Genomic DNA, 14,603 nt, shown 5'->3' with positions numbered 1-14,603 from the left:
AAGGGGGAAAAATCTTTCAGAGCGGAAGTGGTTAAAAATACAAGTTAGGTATATTTTGGTCAGGCCTATTATCCTTGAAAATTTTTCACTGCTCTATTATTTGTGGTATGTTAATTCTTCTAGTGAAACCTGTGTCTGTACACTGTCAGAAATGACCCTGCAATTGTCAGTTAAAGTAACGCAGTGCCATATTGCAAAAAATGGCCTGGTCAGGAAGAAGGGTAAATCTTCTGGAGGTCAAGTGGTCAAAGGCTGCATGTTTTTTTTACCTTAATGCGACCCCCAGCCCCCACCTAAATGGACAGCTGTGCAGTTGTTTTTATAAAAAGATCACTTTCATTTTATGGTATCTACCATTACCATTTGTAAATTCCTTTTGGTGTAGATAATACTCCAACCTAATACACAGGTGGGATTGATACAATGTTTGTAAATGTCAATAAATTGAAATAAAAATAATCCAAAAGTATATCATCTGTGGACGTCAATGTTCATGTCTAGATTGAGTTTTAAAAAATCTGAAGAAAAGCCAAGATTTATTATACAATACGATACACACATTGCTCAGTGCCAAGTAACTAGCTGGGATCGATAACAAGGACTCATTACGCTGGCTCAAAGTCAAGAAATATTTTATCCCAAAGAAGCTCATCTGATAAGTATATTCGTTCGATTCAACTCAATGGACAATTGGAATAATGATTTGTTTATAAGGGACTCCACACAGAACAATTTAACTAAAAGCAAATCTTTTTTAAAGAGGACCTGTACTGTGGAAGCCGTGCCCAAAAAGTCAAGCAAAGGACTAGTTATTAGTATTGCCTGTAGTCTCCCTACAGCTGATCTTTTTCTAAATTCCTGACTTCCAGTTCCTTGTTCTGCATTGCCTCTGTGTGGAGGTGGCCATCTTGGTAAAGGCAGGGCTTTGCTTCCTCATGCCATAGCTGTCCCCCAGATGGATTGTGATCTGATGACTTGTAAGGGAATGAAGAAGAAGCAGCAGGAGAGGTGAAAGAACACAGATCTACAGAAATGATGAAGCAGAAGCAAGGAGATCCTTGCACTGCAGGTCCTCAGGTACAGCTTTCTCTCCAGCATTGAGAACAGTGATCAGCACAGTAGTGACATCACCAAATCCCACTCCAAATCTAGTGAGACTAGCAGATCCCCAGAATGGAGAAACAGAAGCAGGGAGATCCTTGCACTGCAGGTCCACAGGTACAGCTTCCCCTTCAGCAAAAAGAAAAGTGATCAGCACAGTAGTGATATTCTCAAATCTTACTATAAATCTAGTAAGACTAGTGGAGCCACAGAATCAGGGCTGGCCCAAGACATTGTGCTGCCTGGGTCCGAGAATGAAATGCTGCCCCCCCCCCCCCCCAAAAAAAAAAAAATTCACGCCCTCCAAGAGGCCCCCACATTCTATAGGACTATGAAAGTCAGAGGAGTGTGAGTGTGTATGGAGTGACAGCAAGAGCAGGACAGAGCAGTAGACACTGGGCAGATGAGCGCACCAGGCTTTCTACTGTCTATAGTGCCACAGTGCCCTGCAGGGCTGCGAGCATGGTACAGGAGAATGCAGTGCTGCGGACATGGCACAGGAGAATATAGGGCTGCGGGCATGGTACAGGAGAATGCAGTGCTGCGAACATGGTGCAGGAGAATGTAGGGCTGTGGGCATGGGAAAGGAGAATGCAGGGCTGCGGACATGGTAAAGGAGAATGCAGTGCTGCGAACATGGTACAGGAGAATGAAGGGCTGCGGGCATGGTACAGGAAAATGCAGGGCTGCAGACATGGTACAGGAGAATGTTGGGCTGCGGGCATGGTACAGGAGAATGCAGTGCTGTGAACATGGTGCAGGAGAATGTAGGGCTGTGGGCATTGGAAAGGAGAATGCAGGGCTGCGGACATGGTACAGGAGAATGTTGGGCTGCGGGCATGGTACAGGAGATTGCAGTGCTGCGGGCATAATACAGGAGATTGCAGTGCTGTGGGCATAATACAGAAAAATGCAGGGCTGTATGCATGGTACAGGAGAAAACAGGGCTGCGGGCATGGTACAGGAGAAAACAGGGCTGTGGGCATGGTACAGGAGAATGCAGGGCTGCGGGCATGGTACAGGAGAATGCAGGGCTGCGGACATGGTACTGGAGAATGCAGGGCTGCGGACATGGTACAGGAGAATGCAGGGATGCAGACATGGAACAGGAGAATGCGGGGCTGCGGACATGGTACAGGAGAATGCGGGGCTGCGGACATGGTACAGGAGAATGTGGGGCTGCGGGCATGGTGCAGAAGAATGCAGGGCCGTGGGCATGGTACAGGAGAATGCGGGGCTGCGGGCATGGTACAGGAGAATGTGGGGCTGCGGGCATGGTACAGGAGAATGCAGGGCCGTGGGCATGGTACAGGAGAATGCAGGGCCGTGGGCATGTTACAGGAGAATGTGGGGCTGCGGGCATGGTGCAGAAGAATGCAGGGCCGTGGGCATGGTACAGGAGAATGCGGGGCTGCGGGCATGGTACAGGAGAATGTGGGGCTGCGGGCATGGTGCAGAAGAATGCAGGGCTGTGGGCATGGTACAGGAGAATGCGGGGCTGCGGGCATGGTACAGGAGAATGTGGGGCTGCGGGCATGGTACAGGAGAATGCGGGGCAGCTGGAATGGTACAGGAGAATGCGGGGCTGCGGGCATGGTACAGGAGAATGCGGGGCTGTGGGCATGGTACAGGAGAATGCAGGGCTGCGGGCATGGTACAGGAGAATGTGGGGCTGCAGGCATGGTGCATGAGAATGCGGGTATGGTACAGGAGAATGCAGGGTGCGGGCATGGTGCATGAGAATGCAGGGCTGTGGGCATGGTGCAGGAGAATGCGGGGCTGCGGGCATGGTGCAAGAGAATGCAGTTCTGCGGGCATTGTAGAGGAGAATGCGGGTCTGCGGGCATACTACAGGAGATGCAGTGCTGTGGGCATGTACCATGACCGCAGCACTGCATCTTCTGTAGTATGCCTGCAGCCCCGCATAATGGCAGGTAGCGTGGCTGTGTGTGGAGCAGTCTCACTTACCTGTTATCTTCTCTTCTTTGGCTAGTTAAAAAAAAAAAGGTCAGCGGCCGGCCTGACATGCACACTGCGCATGCGCCGCCGATCGGTAAAGTCCGTACATGTTCGGCTATTCCCGGAAATAGCTGAACGTTTACGGGCTTTTCCGAGCGGCGGCGGCGGCGCATGCGCAGTGTGCATGTCAGGCCGGCCGCGGACCTTTTTTTTTTTAACTAGCCAAAGAAGAGAAGAGGCGGCCGGGGCCGCCCCTCTCTAAGTGCCGCCTGGGTCCCATGGTCCCACCGGGACCCATGCTAGGGCCGGCCCTGCACAGAATGGAAAAACAGAAGTAGGGAAATCCTTGCACTGCAGGTCCTCAGGTACAGCTTCCTCTACAGCAAGGCGTACAGTGATCAGCACAGTAGTGAAATCACCAAATCTCACTCCAAATCTGGTAAGACTAGCAGATCCACAGAATGGAGAAACAGAAGCAGGGAGATGCTTGCACTTTAGGTCAGCAGGTACAGCTTCCCCTCCAGCAAGAACAGTGATCAGCACAACAGTGACATAATCAAATCTCACTCCAAATCTGGTGGGACTAGCAGATCCAGAGAATGGAGAACCAGAAGCAGGCAGATCCTTTCACTGCAGGTCCACAGGTACAGCTTCCTCTCCAGCAATGAGAACAGTGATCAGCACAGTAATAACTTCACCAAATCTCACTCCAAATCTGGTGAGCCTAGCAGTTAGAAGTAGCGGTGCCTTAGATGATATCACACAGCAGATACACAGTTATGAAGCTACAGATCTGGAATGCCTAGGCACCAAGATATTTTTTTAAGGGAAATTCCCCTCTTCCAGCTTGAGTTCTGTTGTAAAGAAACTGTAATACCAAGTCAATTTCAGGTACTTACCTGTCCTGCCACCAGCACTTTGGATCTTCGCTCTCTTTAGGAGCTTGCTGAAGAATCTTTCATATCGGACGGTTCTTGGAGTGTCAGATGCCTGGTTTCCCTCTATGCTCTGTGATTCCTTCCAGCGGTTCCTACATCACTGCAGGACACAGTGGTGAAATTTGTGCCAGCCCTCCTATTTTTAATGACCCTTGTTAGCTTGTAAGCACTGCAGAAGAACTGATAGGCTCCTTGTGCTGCTTCTCCCTCTCGCCGTCTGAGATCTGCTGTAAGGCTCCATTCACACCAATGATTTTTATATGCTTTTTCAAAAATGCGTGACATTATTTTTTCCTAAAAGCAAACTGCATAGATGTGAATCGAGTCTTAAGGCCCGTACACACGTGCAGATTGTCGGCCGAAAAGCTTCGGCCGCTGAACGATCGGCCGATTTTCGGCTTGTTAGTATGATGCTTCCGACAGCCGACAGCGCACTTTCGGCCTAAAAGAATCTGTTGTGCAAGCATTAAAATTTTTGTATGCCGACACCAGAACGGCCGATTGTTCGCAAGTCAATACAGAATTCGGCCGACAGACAGCAGATTTGCAAGACTGGGCATGCTCAGAAAAGAAAAAACACAGGGAAAGTTAACCATCACATGACATCACTTCTGCAGTCGGCTGTAGTCGGCGGACAAAATTCTTTTGCACTTTTCAACAGACACGACAGCCCGGATACAAAAGACGGCCGATCGTTCGGCCGACGATCGGTACGTGTGTACGGGGCTTTACATGACTGAAAGAGCCTGATTTCAAGGTAAATTCAGGGTCTTTTCCAATCAGTCTTCTTTTCACATTAGGTGGCCAAAGTTTTTGAGTTTCAGCTTCAGGATTTGTCCTTCCAGTGAATATTCGGGGATGATCTCCTTCAGGATTGACTGGTTTGATCTTCTTGCTGTCCAAGGGACTTTGAGTCTTCTCCAACACCATAGTTCAAAAGCATCAATTCTTCGGCGTTCAGTCTTCCTTATGGTCCAACTTTCACAGCCATAGGTCACTATGGGAATACCATAGCTTTGACTATACGGCACTTTTTCGGTAGGGTGATGTCTCTGCTTTTTATAATTTTATAATTATTATTTTAAGTCCCGGTTCACACTACCGCGACTTGTCAGGCGACTTGGCCGCCTGACAAGTCGCGGTCCATTCAGTGCTATGGGAACCGTTCTAATAGGAACGACTCAAGTCGCTCCGACTTAGAAAATAGTTCCTGCACTACTTTTGACCGAAGTCGGTGCGACTTGCATTGACTTCCATTATGTGAAGTCCGTGCAAGTCGCCCCGAAGTCGCGGTGCACGGCGACTTCACTAGTCGCCCCCAAAGTCGGATCAACCATAGTGTGAACCGACACAAAATGTTTTTTTTTTTTAGATTACCGGCCTTATAAAATGTAAACGGGCTTCAAGGTATTATTTTGAAGTTTTAATCAAAATCTAAAGGTTTGTCCATCCCGGCAGATCAGAGAGAGAAGCTGTGCAGGTTAATGCCTTTTCCGTACACAAGCCGTATGCCTTGAATAAGACGCCATGTGGCTGCAATGAAAATTTCAATTAACCGTGAAAAAAAAAAAAAAAACCCATCCAGCGAATCCCCCACGGGTTCCCCCGTAACTGGCCGAGATGACAGCTGCCCGATCGTCGGAACAAATACCAAACCGAGCTGTTCATTAAACTTTAACACTCAAACGAGCCGCGTCTGGATGTGCGTGCAGGGTGCCGCGCTCCGTCAGAGAATTTGTCCTTATCACATCTGACTTTCAAAAACGCCCGTGTTTAGAATGTGATTATTGCTTGTGGGAATTCGCCGGGGTTTATTTTCGGCTGCGGTCATTAAAATGTGACGGGAAAAGATGCAAAAAAAAAATAAAAACCGTGGCAGGTCTCTGGTGAGAGGCATTAAAGCAGATGATTGTCCTTTTTAGTGTCAAGTAGTGTCAGCTGTTCGCTCATCTGCAGCCGAAGAAACTTTATAAAGAATATTTCTAGGCAACGAGGAAAGTTTATATGGGAGCTGCTAATGTGGATAAGGATATGGCGCAACTGCGCTAAAGTCAGGAGGTCTGCTCAATATACCCTAAAGCAGGGGTCTTCAAACTATGGCCTCCAGTTATTCAGGAACTACAATTCCCATCATGCCTAGTAATGTCTGTGAATGTCAGAGTTTTACAATGCCTCATGGGATGTGTAGTTCCGCAAAAAAGCTGGAGGGCCGTAGTTTGAGGATCCCTGCCCAGTGTCCCTCTGCTTAAGAGTGATAGTTCAGTTATAGATGGAGCCTGGTAGGATGAGTCAGCCTGTGACTACTTATAAGTCTTGAATACTCCAACAGCGTGACCTCCTGACCATTATTCCCAGCTCTGTTCTTGCCCACCTGGGATTTTTGGGTGTTGCCATCCATCTTTGTGTTCTCACGTGCTTCTGTTAAGTTCTCCTTAATAAAAGGAAAATAAAAATCCAGCAGGAATTATGTGAACCCCCTCATAGTGGGCACAGCAGGTGTATAGTAGTGATCGGCCGATATCGTTTTTTTTGTTACCGATACTGATATTTTGGCCATTGCATATCAGTATCGGCCAATATATTGGCCGATATTTACGTACATTTCAAAAAATGTTTTTTTTTTTATCACTTGACAGGTACTCTTGTGGAGGGATCTGGGAGTCTAAAAGACCCCAAAACCCTCCTCTGCACTTAAAAGCATTCAAAACGCCAAGTAATTTTTTTTAATCTGGCGCCGATTACCCGGAAGTGATGTCATAACATCACTTCCGGGTTTTTACATGGAGACCCGATCAGAGCCGAATGCGGCTTTCATCGGGTCTTCGGTGGCCGTGCAGGCTGGTTGCCCCAGTCTCCCGGTGGGACGGGAGACCCGGGCGAGCCGCGGAAGGCGGCGGGAGGGGAGGGGGGACGTCTCCTTCTCAGCCACATCGGTTGTCATTACAAGACAGCCGTCTGTTGGCTATGGACGCCGGTACTGGGGTGATGCCTCTAGCTGCAGGCATTACTCCGGTACAAGCACTTTCCCGAAATATCGGCAATATCTGTAACCTTGGTGGCCGATTCCGATATATCGGGGAAAGTGCAGATCGGCCCTCAATATAGCAGCTTTGCCAATAATCGGTCGATCTCTAGTGTATAGACCCCGGAACTCAGATCATGGATGGTAAGAACCCCTTTTATATTAGGTACAGCAGGTGTACAGACCTGGAATTCAGTACAGGAATGGTGGAAACCCCTAATAATTGGCACAGCTGTTGTGCAGACCCAGGGACTAAGCACAGGAGTAGCGGAAACAACTCATAATAGGCACAGCAGGTGTTCAGACCCAGGAATTCAGCTCAGGAATGATAGGAATCCTTCATAATATGCACAGCAGGTGTACAGACCCAGGAACTCAACACAGGGATGGTGAGAACCCCTCATAATGGGCACATCAGGTGTACATAACTGGGGACTCAGCACAGAGATGGTGGGAGCCCCTTATAATGGGCACAGCAGATGTACAGAACTGGGGACTCAGCACAGGGATGGTGGGAACCCCTCAATGGGCATAACAGTTGTACAGGCACAGGAACTCAGCACTGGGATGGTGGGATCCCCTCATAATGTGCTCAGTAGGTGCACAGACCAAGAAAATCAGCTCATGGATGGTGGAAACCCCTAATAATGGGCACAGCAGATGTACAGACCCAGGAAATCAGCTCAGGAATGGTGGAAACCATGTATAATGGGCACAGCAGGTGTACAGACCTATAAACTCAGCACGACAATGGTGGGAACCCCTCATAATAGGCACAGTAGGCGTACAGACCCAGGAAATCAGCTCAGGAAGGGTGGGGACCCCTCATAATAGGCACAGCTGATGTACAGACCAAGGAAATTAGCTAAGGAATGGTGGGAACCCCTTATAATGGGCACAGCAGTTGTACAGACCTGGGAACTCAGCACAGCAATGGTGGGAACCCCTCAAAATAGGCACAGCGGGTGTACAAATTTAGGAACTCAGCACAGGGATGGTGGAAACCCTTCATAGTGGGCACTGAAGGTGTACAGGCCCAAAAACGCAGAACAGGGATGGTGGGAACCCCTAATAATGGGCACAGCGGGTGTACAGACCTGGGAACTCAGCACAGGGATGGTGAGAACCCCTAATAATGGGCACAGCAAGTGTACAGACCTGGGAACTCAGTACAGCGATGATGAGAACCCCTCATAATAGGCACAGCGGGTGTACAGACCCAGGAACTCAGCACAAGGGTGGTGGTAACCCCTCATAATGGGCTCAGCAGGAGTACAGACCCCGGAACTCAGCATAGGGATGGTGGGAACCCCTTATAATGGGCACAGCAGGAGTACAGACCCCGGAACTCAGCACATCAAGGAAATAAGCTCAGGAATGGTGAGAACCCCTTATAATGGGCACAGCAGGTGTACAGATCTGGGAACTCAGCACAGCAATGCTGGGAACCCCTCATAATAGGCACAGCAGGTGTACACATTTAGGAACTCAGCACAGGGATGGCGGGAGCCCTTCATAATGGGCACTGCAGGTGTACAGACCCAGGAACTCAGCATAGGGATGGTGGGGACCCCTCATAATGGGCACAGCTGGTGTACAGACCCAGGAACTCAGCATAGGGATGGTGGGAACCCCTCATAATGGGCACAGCAGGTGTACAGACCCAGGAACTCAGCATAGGGATGGTGGGGACCCCTCATAATGGGCACAGCAGGTGTGTAGACTTTAGTACTCAGAGCAGAGGTTACCAAATAATATACATTTCCTATTCTGTTTTTCTCCTGTTATGGTTTGATAGATACTAAATATACATTATTATATATTAATATATATTATTATACATTAATATAATTATTATTATAAGTTGTATCAAAGTATTTGCTCCTCAGATCTTTAGATAGACTGCAAACTTCTGATTGGTTAGTTTTCCGTGTTTTTTCCGGCTGCGTCCTTCTGTCCTTTGGGTAAGCTCTGCGTCCAAGAGAGGAGAATGAGAAACAGACTTCTATATGTATGACTTGCATTGGACCCCGCAAAGTCTATTCATCACCCGGCCTCTCCGGCTGTCACGCCTTGTAGATGAGAATCCATTCCATTCTTTATCGTCTGACGCAAATTCAAGCCGTTTATCATCAAGCGGCTTTTTCCAGGAAGGGCAGCCTGGCACAGGTTACATGAGATTTAGGGTCCTGTCCAAGGCTGTCTTCTAGGGTTGGCTTTCTGCTCAAATGCTATTGCTCATAATTAGTAGGCATCAAACAATTCCTAATTAATTAGATAGGAAGATGGCTCGATTCGATGAAATAGATGGCTCAAGGGATTGTGGTACACAGCTACAAGATAAAATGTATTCTTATACCGAAATAACAATTTGATTTAACCCCTTCAGCTTTTACCCCCTTATACACCTTAAGGAGCAGAGCAATTTTTACATTTCTGCCAACTAAGCTTAACCACTTCTGGACCGGAAGGATTTGCCCCCTTAATGACCAGGTCATTTTTTGTGATACGGCAATGCATTATTTAATTGCGTGGTAGTGCAAAGCTGTACCCAAATAAAATTTATATCCTTTTTTTTCCCCACAAATAGAGCTTTCTTTTGACGATATTTGATCACCTGTGCGATTTTTATTTTTTGCGCTATAAACAAAAAAAAGAGCGACAATTCTGAAAAAAAAGAACAATATTTTTCACTTTCTGCTATATAACATTTCCAATAAAAAAAAATTTAAAAATCAAATTTTTTCATCATTTTAGGCCAATTTTTATTCTGTTACATTGCAGTCCCAAGTCGCTGGACAAGTCGCACCGGTGTGAAAGGGGCCTTAACCACTTAAGCCCCGGAAGATTTTACCCCCATTCCGACCAGGGGGTATTTTGCGATTCGGCACTGCGTGACTTTAACGGAGAATTGCGCGGTCGTGCGACGCTGTACCTAAACGAATTTGGCGTCCTTTTTTTCCCACAAACAGAGCTTTCTTTTGGCGGTATTTGATCACCTGTGCGATTTTTTGATCACGCGCTATAAACAAAAAAAGAGCGTCCATTTTGCAAAAATAGCAATATTTTTCCCTTTTTTTTATATGAAATTCCCCCCAAAAAAAATGTAAAAATCAAAATTTTTTAAAATTTTCGGCCAATTTGTTTTATGCTACCTATGTTTGGTAAAAAAAATCGCAAAAAGCGTATTTTGATTGGTTTGCGCAAAAGTTATTGCGTTTACTAACTAAGGGAAAGATTTTTGTCATTTTTGTTGTTTTTTTTTTTAATGCGTAATGGCGGCGATCTGCGATTTTTTTTGCGGTACTGCGACATTGCGGCGGACAGATCGGACCCTTGACTGACATTTTTGACACTTTTGGGGTTACCAGTGACATTTCTACAGTAATCAGTGCTATACATATGCACTGTTACTGTAAAAATACACTGGTAGTGAAGGGGTTAACTTTATTTGAGAGGGAGGGGCTGTGTGTGTCCCTAGGGGCGTGATTCTAACTGTGATTGGCTGGGGCTTCAGCTGTATGCAGAGTGATCAACGGATCTACATAGTAGATCCATGTGATCAGCTCTCATACAGCGAGGAGAATGACAGGCAGCTTGTTTACACAAGCTGCCTGACTTTCTCCCTCTCCCCCGCCGATCGCAGAGTGGCCGGCGGACATCGGGTCCGCCGGTCACACGCGCGGGGGGGTCCGTGACCACTCGGGAGCGGGAGCGCGCCTCCGGGGGCGCGCGCTCGCTCCCTAGACCCTCACAAGCTAGTGACGTAGCCCTACGTCACTTTGCCTGTGAGGGGCTGACCGCCGACGTAGATAGTCGTGCGGCGGTCGGCAAGTGGTTAATGTGACTTTTTACACTTTATGGCACAGGTCTCAAACACAAGGCCCGCGGGCCGAATGCGCCCCCCCCCCAGGTCATTTCATGTGGCCCTTGCACCTCTCCTGTAGCACCCCCCTTGTCTCTGCCCCCAGCTTGTCTCAGTAGTTGACAGCAGAAAGGACAGAACTCCTTTGCCTTTTCTGTGCAGCTGAAGAAAGGCTTGTCTTTGCCCCCCCCCCCTTTTCTCAGCAGTCCGCAGCAGAGAGGAGGGCAGAACTCCTCCTACAGATCCTGCGCCTCTCTGTGCAGCTGCAACACCACCTTGTCTCTGCCTCCCCTGGTCTCAGCATTCAGCAGATTCTGGAAGCTGACTCCATTCATCCTCTAGACCCTGTACTTTCTTATGCTAGATCCACCAGCATCTTCTTCCTGGCAGCAGCACAAGGTAAGGGGGTGCATTGTGATGTAAGGAAGGGTGGGGTGACTCTTGACTTCTGATGGGGGGGGTCTTGACATCTCAAGGAGGGGGGGAGGGGTGTGGGGTGCTCTGGACATCTAATCTTACAGGTATAACCGGCCCTTTGAGGGCAACCATAATGCTGATGTGGCCCACAATGAAATTGAGTTTGACACCCTTGCTCTATGGCATTAAAGTCGTGTCAGAGTCTGACCAAAGTAGTGCAGGAACCTCGTCTAAAGTCGGAGCGACTTGTGTGGGATGAGAAGAGCTGGGGGTGGAGAAACAGCGTAACACTGATCTTCCCATTGAATGGCTGTGCAGGTGGGGGCGTGTCAGCACAAGTCTGATCATTGGAGGACAGACGGGCTGTGCTCCCAGCACAGCCAGAAAGCTGACCACACTTGGATGGAGGCACTCTCATGCCTAGCGTAGTCAGTTCGAAACAGGAAAACAGAGGGGTTGGCCGGATCACAAAGGAAGCAATACAAAGAGAACAGGATATTTTTTCATACATGGTACAGCAGGCACAAATCAGGAATAGAAAATGTTGGGGTGACATATTCTCTAATCTTCCAATCTCCAGACAGGTAAATCACGATATAAATATATGTTTTGTCTTTGTATTTGCTCTTTTGGATCGGGAGGACAAATAAAGAAATTTTCTTTGGTTAACTGAAAAATACATTAAAGAAAGGACAGGAAAGAACTGTACACTGTTGCAGAATTACTAAGCAGCATCCACATCAAATTGTCCACCCACGGTCCCCGGAGAACAATGGAAGCGACTAATCCTTTATATACACGCCACAGCGCACAGATAATTCCGCACACCCTTAGCGCAAGTGATCAACAGATTAGGAACGTGTGGCAAGCGCTGCAATTTACAGAATAAAACTTCCTTAAAGCTGAACTCCAGCTCCTGCATCAAAGTATGGCTAATATGGCAGTGGTGGGATCAGGTCTGGGACAAGGAAGGGGCAGGAGGGGTATACATTTGTAGTTACATCGATGGTTAAAGTAGAACTACAGGCAAAAACTTATTTTTTTTTTTTTTATTTTGCATAGAGCAGCCTTTTTCAACCAGGGTGCCTTGTCCATAATTTTAGAGGGTGCCCTGAGCATGTCTGTAATTTTAGAGGGTGCCCTGAGCATGTCTGTAATTTTAGAGGGTGCCCTGAGCATGTCTGTAATTTTAGAGGGTGCCGGTGCCCTGAGCATGTCTGTAATTTTAGAGGGTGTCTTGAGATTGTCCATAATTCTAGAGGGTGCTTTGAGATTGTCCATCATTTTAGAGGGTCCCTTGAGCATGTCTGTAATTTTAGAGGGTTCTTTGAGACTGTTCATAATTTTAGAGGGTGCCTTGAGATTGTCCATCATGTTAGAGGGTGCCTTGAGATTGTCCATAATTTTAGAGGGTGCCTTGAGATTGTCCATAATTTTAGAGGGTGCCTTGAGATTGTCCATAATTTTAGAGGGTGCCTTGATATTGTCCATAATTTTAGAGGGTGCCTTGATATTGTCCATCATTTTAGAGGGTGCCTTGGGATTGTCCATAATTCTAGAGGGTGCCTTGGGATTGTCCATCATTTTAGAGGGTGCCTTGAGTTTGTCCATAATTTTAGAGGGTGTCTTGATATTGTCCATCATTTTAGAGGGTGCCTTGGGATTGTCCATAATTCTAGAGGGTGCCTTGAGATTGTTCATAATTTTAGAGGGTGCCTTGAGATTGTCCATAATTCTAAAAGGTGCCTTGAGCTTGTCCATAATTCTAGAGGCTGCCTTGAGATTGTCCATAATTCTATTGGGTGCCTTGAGATTGTACATAATTCTAGAGGGTGCCTTGAAATTGTCCATAATTTTAGAGGGTGCATTGAGATTGTCCATAATTCTAGAGGGTGCCTTGAGTTTATCCATAATTCTAGAGTGTGCCTTGAGTTTTTCCATAATTTTTAGAGGGTGCCTTGAAATTGTCCATAATTTTAGAGGGTGCCTTGAGATTGTCCATAGTTTTAGAGGGTGCCTTGAGATTGTCCATAATTCTATTGGGTGCCTTGAGATTGTCCATAATTCTAGAGGGTGCCTTGTGATTGTCCATAATTCTAAAGGGTGACTTGAGATTGTCCATAATTCTAGAGGGTGCCTTGAGATTGTCCATAATTCTAGAGGGTGACTTGAGATTGTCCATAATTCTAGAGGGTGCCTTGAGATTGTCCATAATTCTAGAGGGTGCCTTGAGATTGTCCATAATTCTAGAGGGTGCCTTGAGATTGTCCATAATTCTAGAGGGGGCCTTGAGATTGTTCACAATTATAGAGGGTGCCTTAAGATTGTCCTTAATTCTAGAGCGTGCCTTAAGATTGTCCATAATTCTAGAGGGTGCCTTGAGATTGTCCATAATTCTAGAGGGTGCCTTGAGATTGTCCATAATTCTAGAGGGTGCCTTGAGATTGTCCATAATTCTAGAGGTTGCCTTGAGATTGTCCATAATTCTAGAGGGCGCCTTGAGATTGTCCATAATTTTAGAGGGTGCCTTGAGATTGTCCATAATTCTAGAAGGTGCCTTGAGATTGTCCATAATTCTAGAAGGTGCCTTGAAATTGTTCATAATTCTAGAGGGTGCCTTAACTGAAAACAGGTTCAGAAACACTGACATAGAGCAAGGGAGGGTTTTAACCCCTGTCAGATATTTTTTTTTCACCATCTGTCTCATTTCAGGAAATTTCCCTTTACTTCCTGTCCCAAAGTTAAACAAATTAAGGGAATCCCTTGCGGACCCCCCAGGCCACCAGAACTAGTGTCCCAATTGGAAGATTTCCCCTCTATTACTTTTCTTGGGACAGCCCAAAGTCTGGAACTTTCTTTACTTTCATTTTCAATGACAATGGTAAACGGGAAACAATAGAGAGGGTGAATCTTCCCTAACAGGGGCACAGACAGCAATAAAAACCTGAAAAGTGTTCAAATTCCTTTCCACTCTATCAAAAAAAAAAGTGTTTTCTTCAGTTATACTTTTAAACTTTATGTTATGCCTTTTCTCTATAATAGTTTCCTGTCTGCAGTTAAGCAGCAAAGCCCATGTGGACTGTACATTGTCTGTCCTGTAGGGCTATAGACAGAATTTCTAAGAGGATTCCAGTTCTTTCAATTATTGAGGCTCAGCATCCCACATGTGCGTCACCTATGCAAATACAGTCTGTAACATCATCTTAAAAATTATGGGTAAAAATTGGGTAACACGTTGTGTTTTTCTGCATTAAAATTAATTAAAGTGTATTTTTTCACAAAGAAAAATTGCCTTTGAAAA

At 46.6% G+C, this 14,603-nt stretch overlaps 1 protein-coding gene across 1 annotated transcript in view; it reads left to right on the top strand.

Moving 5' to 3' along the window:
- The window catches only part of CHRNA2 (cholinergic receptor nicotinic alpha 2 subunit), a 168,586-nt gene that overhangs the window by 73,318 nt on the left and 80,665 nt on the right, over positions 1–14,603 (top strand).

The sequence above is a fragment of the Pelophylax lessonae genome (assembly GCF_965119305.1).
Source record: "Pelophylax lessonae genome assembly, chromosome: 3".
Lineage (NCBI taxonomy): Eukaryota > Metazoa > Chordata > Amphibia > Anura > Ranidae > Pelophylax > Pelophylax lessonae.
Note: the sequence above shows the minus strand (reverse complement) of the source record. Positions and strands in the feature narration are given on the sequence as shown.